Raw genomic sequence first — 9,805 nt, forward strand, 5'->3', positions numbered from 1 at the left:
ATTCTAAATGATTGACGAACCACAAAAGACTGTTTTGTCACTTACCCTCCTAAGAGAGAGACCACCCGCTGGTGAAAGGCCAAGGAAGGCACGGAGCAAGAGATTATAATAAACTGATTTAAGTTCAGTCAATTGTTTTCAGGAAAGTACTTCCCAAGGTTATGGAGATAGTGTAAAAGCTTAAGAGCCAGAACAAAGGCAGACGAGTATGATGAATTATGAATCTAAGTTGTAAAAGTTATCAAGATTCGTTCTGAAGACACGAATCCAGAATGACGGGATGTTTGAAATCAATGCTTATGTTGTGTTGGTTCATGAAATAACGATAAGAGAAAGGAATATAAAGGCAAGAGAGTTTGAGGAATGATAAGGGAGTTGGGTATGAGGAAACCCTAAAGACTCGTAGAAATAGAAATAGAAAAGTAGGTAATCGTCCGGATGAGAGTGATTCACCATGAGTTAAATTGATGGTTGAAGGTATAAGAGATACATATATTTTATCCCCTGTAAGTTGGGAAGATTCGAGGAAACCTTGAGATAATTCGAAGGATAAATAATGAGACGCGGATAGACTGAGGAGACAAGAAAGTAAGAAATTAAGAAAATTGGGTGAAGGAAGTGACCTTCAAGAAGGTAAAGTGTAAGACCGGTGGCATGATACCCAGAAAGGGAGACGCCAGATATGAAAGATATCCCAACATTGAGATGACTGTTGAGATAAACAACAAAAGTAAATAAGGAATTATTAAGAAGAAGTTCACATTGAACATGACCAATATCTTCCAGAACATCCATGTTATCATTACCAAATCAAGAAAGAAAAGTGGATGACCATTGTTATCTTTTGGAGGCCATATGGATTGACCTCAATTTGAATAAGGATGCTATTATGAAGTTAGGTATAGACTATCGAGGTGGGAATGATTGAATAAGACACCCTTATCAGGGATATATGACTTGATTTATCCATGGAAGGATGCAGGTACCTTTTAAAGGTGGAATTAAGGATAGAACATCGGTAACTTAAAATGAATCCTAGGGGAATGCATAAATGTTGGAATTTCACCCTTAATAGGGACAGTATGAGTTTTGACAGTATGATTTGGAAAGGGTTAATGTAGCAACAACCTTTAAGAATCAGTAGAGAAATTTTTCAGAAGTATATAGACAATGGTTCTAGTAATAGTAAATGGTATTTTAATATGCCCTGTATCTAGGGAATACAGGAGGAACGATTGAAGGATAACCTTAGAGGTTTTACAAGGAGAAAGGTAATATTCAAAATTTTCAAGAATAGAAATGTTGATAAAGGAAATATGACGTAATTATAATGTTGCCAAGTGGGGCACGTGTTAAACCACGAGAAAGTATGGATCGAACCAGTAATGGTCGAAATTATTCAGGGCAATTAGGACTTAAGATAAAAGATGTTCTAATTATGATTGAGAGTCAGTCATGACAGTGATTAACCTCTAAAGACTGAGGCAATAACTTATGGAAAAATGGTGATTTTTTTTTTACTCATCAGATTTTAAGGAAAGCATTTTCACATAAGCTGTGATTGAAATAAGGTAGAAAATTTATTTGGAGATGGTTAAAGTGACATTGACTGTAAGGAAATTTTACTATCAGGAAAGGCCAAAGAGGTGGCCGACACTTTAAAGGTAAGAGGATAATTATAGGCGCTTGTGCCAAAAGAATACAGTGATGATGGTTAAAACTGTGAAGGTTGTATTATGGTTTGGAAGATTGACATTCCTTCTGATGACTGTGCAATACCCAGCCGTAATAGTAGTTGGTAATGGTTTAATTCGTGTAATCGCCATGAGCGGGCTATCTATCTTAGAAGGTACTATCTTGAGAATGAGCCTGGACCATGTTTCAAAAGGACTAAACGAACCTTTGAGATCAGGAGTGTTCTTCATGAATCAGAAATGGTGATTATGTTACCTCCTTAGAAGGATTTGATACGACATGTATGGACTCCGTATGGTTAGCTATTAAGATTTCATGGAAAGTGAATGATGACAGTGGGTCAGTGGTGGACCATAGTAAGGCAGCAATGATTCTGCGAGTAACGAGCTGATTACAACTGTGAGAGTTGTATTGGAATGGATGTTGAGATTGAGTACCACTAAACGGGTCGTGGTAGTGTATAAGTTATCATTGATAGACTAATTAAGTAGAGTATCTACCTATTGAATATTTATTCCCTCTTATGAAGAGAGAGTCGTATTACTATATGAGGAAGGTTGCGGTGCAAGCATAGAACTCTAGTAACGGTGATGTCTAAAATGAGATCCCAGGTTCGATTTTCGAAATCGAGGGAGTTTCAAAGGTGATTGTGTATAAGCTCGAGGAAGAGCATGGGTCCATAGAATGATGGACGGAATAGAAATATTTAGGCATGGGAAATACGATGCTATAATACTTGATGCTGATATAAATACGTATATGTTTTGTTCTCCTATGACAAACCTCTATAGTTCAGAGGTAGGTTCCAAGCCAGATATTTTGTGGCAGTATATTTTTTTTATATATACAATTCTCTTCAGTTCGTTCTTTTCTCTTCTTTTCATTTCATGTAAGTTGAGAAGAACAACCCTTCCAGAAGGGGAGGTATTGCCAAATGACTGTCTATCTGTGTGATAGAAGCCTAGTAGGATACCAACTATTGTTTAATTGCTTGTCAAGTACTAAAGGCTGGCCACCTTCTGTACTAACTATGCGAGATAACAAGTGTTCATGATCATAGTGATCTCTCAATAAATTCTTTTACTTCTATATGAAGGATTAAGCTTTCGAAAATAGAAACAGCTGAAAAAGGAGTAGTAAAGTTATGGTGGTATTCAGAATGGGAACACATTCGTAATACTAAGGTTGACGTGGTTATTAAAAGGTTATAGAACGCTAACGAGCAAAAGTATAACCAGTATAATATTAGGAACGGAAGGTAGTAGTGATTACGAACTCGAAAAGAATGGGTATTGAGAAGCAAAAGCTCTAATGCTAAACGCTATAATGAGAGTCTGTGCAATAGACTTGAAAAAATTTGGAATGATCACTTAACGCGGATTTAGTTATATCACGACAATAGATCATATGTCATTATCGAGGTGTCACCTTATGAGATCCTTGAGGGAAGATAATGTCGATCTTCCTTATGTTAGGATGAAGTTGTAGAGCGCAAGATGCTCGGACCCGCAGTAGCCAAAGGACCAGGGATATAATAGATCTAATCAGAGGACGGCTGGTAGTAACCCAAGATGGACATAAGAGGTATGCTGATTTGACTCAAAAAGGACAAAGAGTATGAAATAGGGGGCCTAGTAATGTTATAGGTATCCCCTTGGAAACCCTTATAAAAGGATTGATGAGGTTCAGAAAGAAAGGAAAGCTAAGTCTACAATTTGTTGGACCCTTGGATATATTAAGACGTTTGGGAAGTTAGCATATGAGCTAGTCCTACCCCCGAACCTGTAGCAAGTTCATAACGTGTTCCACGTATCAATGTTAAGGAAGTGTAATTCGGATGCCAGACAAATAGGGGCATATGAGCGCATAGACATGCAACCAGACGTAACCTATATGGAGCAACCAGGAAGGGTATAGAGTAAAAAGGAACGAGTGCTTAGGAGAAGGGTTATCAAACTAGTAAGAGTTTGATGGTAGAACCACAATGTGGGAAAATTTACTCGAGAGTTAGAAAGTGCAATGCTAAGAGAGTATCCCTATTCATTTTCTATCTGATTCCGGGACGGAATCCTTTTAAGGAGGGGAGACTGTAATAACCCCAATTTTTGGGAAATTTTTGAAACCCTTATGAATAGTGTTTTTGCTGAATGAGAAAACTTTTCATGTCACACTATGTAGGGGTTCTGATATGGATATTCTGAGATTTTATTAGTACTTTATATGGGATATAAGTGTATGTAAAGATCGTCAGAATCCAAATCCGAACACTTTGATTTTTCCCGGAAATACACTAGATACGGAAAGATTTGAGAAAAAGGTAACAGGATAAAAAGGATTTAAATTAAAGGATTATAGGAGAGGATCATAAAAGGAATATAATATATTGAGAAAGGTTAAGGGAACCTAAGTAATAAGATCCCGGGTATGATCCTTCAAACGATAAACGAAAACGAAAGTTAAGTGAACCGTATAACAGATCAGCGGTCATTAGGCAAACAATTAGGAAGTTAATCAAAGGGATTAGAGAGGATGATGTCACCCAACCAATGAGAAGAGGACAAGGAGGGGAGGATGACATCATGAGGATGACACAAGCATGACATGGGAAGGAAGGAGATGTGGTGGCTTTTTAACCACACAAAATCAAGGGCAACTAGGTAATTTACTAAAACAAACACAAAAATCAAACCAACCAAGCCAAGCAAATCATTTTTCATCAAAATCAAAAAGAAACCAAGGCATTGTTCTTCATGCTCTCGGCCAAAACAGAACCAGAACACTAAAACTGCTGTATCTCCTTCATTTCTCACTCAAATATTGTGTTCTATAGCTCATTGGAAAGGTATTGAGATGGCCTACAACTCTTGTTCACAAGTCTCGTCCAAATAATCATGGTAAGACCCTCATTTTTACAGTTCTTTAAATCGGACTTTTAGAAACTTCAAAGCCTAACTTTGCGTTCTTGATTTCTTTGGAAAGATCAAGCTTGTAGGAGGCTCCCTAAGGCTTCCTAGCAACTTAACACCTCTCAAGGAAGGTATAAACTTCAAACCCTAGCCTTTACTTTATTTGTTAGTAAGTTTAATGGTTGGTGTTGTGAAATGAGAAGCATGGATTGTGATTATTAGTAGTTTGGTTTGATTTGGAAGTGTTTTTGGTAATTGAAGCTTGATTATAGTTCATAGGTCTTGATTGTGGTTGTTTGAGTTGAAAACCTTGGAGATTATGGACTGATGTGGTATGGTTTAGGTGAAGTTTTGTTGTATTGATGGTTATGAGTTGGTTGGTGGTTAATTGGAGTAGTTTAAACATTGGTAATCGCGTAAACATAGCCGTCGTAACGTCCAATTTTCTTTGGACTGTTTTTGTGCATAACATTAGGACCCTAGAACCCCCTGCTAGATTATGACCACTGCCATGTTTAGATAGCTCATGTTACGAGCTTCATTTTGATATGTAGTTCGTTCGATTCCGATGCACGGTTTAGGAGAAACGACCGTTTCAAGTAACGGCGTTTCGCGAACGAAACTTTTCCCCTCGCCTTACTTTGAAACATAGGTTAAAGACCAAAAAGGGTTAATTAATGCATGAAACATTTATGGTAAGTGTATTAGGCAGTTGGTAAGACACTCGCGAAGGAATCGCCTTAAAACTCGTAAAGGTTAAATTATTAAAAATGGTGGAGCCGAGGGTACTTGAGTGACTTAAGAGAATCAGTAAGCGCAAAACGAGCGTTAGAGTCTGAGTTGGTTAGAGTATAGATTTACAAGTGACTTTGGTTTAATTCCAACTTACTTGTTGTTTATAGGTTACCAGACTCGTCCCGAGCCATTCGTAACCCCCAGTCGCTCAGGCAAGTTTTCTACCCGATATACTGTTGTTGTGATGTAAATATATGTATATGCATTATCTTGTGATAGTGCATGATTGTTATTAGCAAATTTTGCGATATATTGGAGCATGCTGATATGGTATATATGCATGCCTGTTTTGCATTCTTTCCATATATATATCTGTTGATTCAGTTGATAATACCTATGCTAGAGGATAGCGGTAATTTGCATATACCCTTAGTACAGGGACCCAAAGGTGAAAATATTTCTAAAACCGGGAGTCGAGGATCCCGAGTAGATTTTGTATATATGGATATAAATATATATATATATTTATACTTATATATATATATGGTCATAGTTTTCAAAACTATTAATCGAATAAGGTTTATTCGATAACTTTAACTTTATTTTATTATTGAATATTATTTTGAATATTCATCCGAGGACTTATGACTCCTTTATTTTATTATTGAATATTATTTCGAATATTCATTCGAGGACTTATGACTCCTTTTATTTTATATTAAATGAATATTATTTTGAATATTCATTCGAGGGCTTATGACTCAGTTTATATTGTTTAATGAATATTTTTGAATATTCATTTGAGGATCTATGACTCCGATTATTTGCTGAGATTTGTTCTTTATTTTATTAAAGAATAAGGTGTAAATAATCAAACTTATTTTCGATTATTCAAATAAAGATATTACTTTCGTATAAGTATATCTTTGATTATTTGCTATTCATTTCAAGTATAAGTTTTAATACTTCTACTTCAATTATTTTATAAAGATTATTCTTTATGGGAATATTATTTAAATAATAATATTCAGACATTTTCTAAATATTCTGGGGACTGATTTACTTCATTAAATCAGCTTCACTCCAAACATTCTTAAAAATGTTTTGCGAGACTTCAAAATGATTTTTTTAAAAGTTAGAGCGGATCCCAAAACTTATTTTTTAAGATCCTCCTTTCGAAGGGGATTTAAATACTCGCTCAAAACCTGAGGGATCCGGCTCTATGGTGTGTTTTATATTCGCAACAAGGTTGCTGTTTTGATAAATGAATTGATTACTTACCCAACACTCGGGAAGTAAAATTCTTGGAACAAGTTAATCCATTAACAGGCATCGCCTGGGAAATATCGGTGAGTTCTCCTTTCCAAATAGATACGACTTCTTGGTGGAGCCGTATCAACAAGTTTCTACTTGGGGAAAGTGGGGACAAGCTTTACGTTTCAGAGTCATGGATTTCATCTGAACTAGGAGTGGCGTAAGTGGCCGAGTAGCGCCGGCCCAGCCTTATTATATTGGCCCAAATGGCCTGGAAGTTCCGCTAAGGCGGTCCATTCCTTAGGAGTTCAGTGTTCGGTTGACAAGTAAATCCGACAGGTTCTCCTCTACATGTAGAAAATGGTGGGGTTGTACTACTACGACTGATCATCGTAAGTGGTCTTCCTGGCGCGGCAAACTCCCGTAATGAGTTCATCATCCAATTGGATAATTTCTGCAACACTACCCAGAGCACTTCGATAGAAAGGCTACGGTTGGGCGATTGTTGAGTGTTGGCAGGGTCAAGTTTTCAAAATGATGTTTACATCAAATGAAGTATCTCATAACTTCATTTTATTTTGATAATATTTTAAAGATTTAATCTATTCAAATCTTGCCTTATAGTCTCATCTATGTGATGAACTTTTGAAGCTAATTATAACTTGAACGGTGGTAGTTCAAGTAGTATTTGGGAAAGATACAAGTATATTGGGGTATCTTGTAACTTCATCTTTTAAACTTATATCTAATTAATAATTGTCTTATGAATGACAAAGATTTTCAGAAAAACGTTGAGACAAGGTTAGATATATGAGATCACCTTGCAACGATATTTTTTTTTATACATTTATACACTGGGACTTTGTGTATATTGTGCATGGAAGAGGACTTCCAATATTTTGAAAAGTATATATGTATATATATATACTGAATATTTTGCGACTTCATCGCATTAAGATATCAACTTGGTTCATTTCTTTTGACCAAGACTTTCATGAGTACTATGAGAAGGCTCATATATTGTTAATCATTATACATATTATTTTGGTGGGCTTGCTGCTCACCCTTGCTTTCTTCTTTCATCACACAACATCAGATAGACAAGATGAACCGGACCAAGCTCCCGATTCGCAAGAGGTTAGGAGACGTTCCGCAGTTTTCTAGAAGCACTGATGCCGCCATAGCTGAGGTAGGAACTACCAATAGGCTAGGCTTTCAACTTTTGATGTATCAGATTATGTATATTTATGAATTGTAATAATGGCAAAGAAATGTCAATTATTCAGAAACCTGTTTAAGGTGTATTGGCATATAATTGTGGAATAAAACGACTTGTGATTATTTTTGGATATTCATCTCTGAGACTATAACTTGTGGTGTGTGTGTTTATTGTGGGGTCACAGTACAGAGTAGTTGATTATTTATTAAGATTGGGTGTTGTTAAGGGAAATGGAACTCGTGACAACCCGGATCCCTGACCCCGGATTTGGGGGTGTTACAATTTGGGTTATAGTAGATAGACTTACCAAGTCAGCTCATTTTCTGCCTATAAATGAAAGATTTTCGCTCGATAAGTTAGTTCATATGTACTTGAAAGAAATTGTAGTTTGTCATGGAGTACCAGTGTCTATTGTATCTGATCGAGATCCAAGATTTAATTCAAGATTTTGGAAGAGTTTTCAAGAATGTTTGGGAACAAGATTGAATATGAGTACGGCCTATCACCCCCAAACGGACGGTCAAAGTGAAAGAACGATCCAGACAATCGAGGACATGCTACGTGTTTGTGCTATTGATTTCAAAGGAAGTTGGGACGAGCATTTACCCCTAGTAGAGTTTGCTTATAACAACAGTTATCACTCCAGTATTGGGATGCCACCTTATGAAGCCCTTTATGGACGCAAATGTAAATCTCCAGTATATTGGGACGAAGTAGGAGAACGCAAAATACTCGGACCTGAATTGGTGCAACAGATAAAGGAAGTTGTTGAAATTATCCAGAAAAGATTAATAGCTGCACAAGATCGTCAAAGGAAATATGCGGACCAGTCAAGAAAAGACATGGAATTTGAAGAAGGAAGCTTAGTATTATTGAAAGTATCACCGTGGAAAGGACTAACGAGGTTTGGGAAGAAAGGGAAGCTAAACCCAAGATATGTCGGACCTTTTGAAATCCTAAAGCGTATTGGCAAAGTAGCTTATGAGTTGGCGTTACCTCCGCACATGGAGCACATTCACAATGTTTTTCACATATCAATGCTTAAGAAATATAATCCAGACTCCAGGCATATAATAGAATATGAGCCAATAGAACTTCAAACAGATTTATCATATGTAGAGAGTCCAACAGAGATTCTAGAGGAAAGGGAGAAAGTATTAAGAAATAAAGTGATAAAGTTAGTAAGAGTATTGTGGAGAAACCCAAAGGTTGAAGAGTCAACCTGGGAGTTAGAAAGTGATATGAGAGAAAAATACCCTCATTTGTTTTCTTAGAGATTCTGAGGACAGAATCCTTTTAAGGGGGGAAGGATGTAATATCCGGGATATATCGTGTAATTATTTTTGCTATTATATAATTATTATGTGTGTTCAGTATCTATTCTGCGAGCTAATTGTTAAGTGTTATCTGTACTTGAATATTCAAAAATAATATTAATTGAGTATTTTAATTTTTATATATCCAAAATAAAATATAGATAATTGTCATATCTTCCTAATTATTTTTATGTTGGTTTATGGATTTATAAGAATCATATGAAATTTTTAAAATCTTTTTCCGGGTAATTAAAATCTATTTTATAAAAACGGGAACCAACCGACGTCAACCGTTGTTACGTTTTTGGAACCCGAAACTCTTTCGAGAACTCCTTCCTAACCTAATTGTAATATTCCGAGCATATTCCATGTTTCGACTTTTTCGATCCGGCGTACGTTTGTCCTGCGCGGGTCCCGGCGCAACATTTTCGATACAATATTCGTTTCGGTAAATCAATAAAACCCGTATTTTCGATAACGGGAGCTTTTTATTAAACTATCCCAATTATCACTTCGTAATACGTGTAACCAGGCGCTGAGACCAAGACCGCAGTACAAATTGTACTGATTTGGATAATTATCCCGAAAACCGATACCGTTTGGATCAGTTTTTACAAATAAACGTACTGTTTTATATCGGGAATGATCCAACGGGATACTAATTTTCCGTAATTATAAAT

This window comes from Apium graveolens, chromosome 6, assembly GCF_009905375.1.
Source record: "Apium graveolens cultivar Ventura chromosome 6, ASM990537v1, whole genome shotgun sequence".
Taxonomy (NCBI): Eukaryota; Viridiplantae; Streptophyta; class Magnoliopsida; order Apiales; family Apiaceae; genus Apium; species Apium graveolens.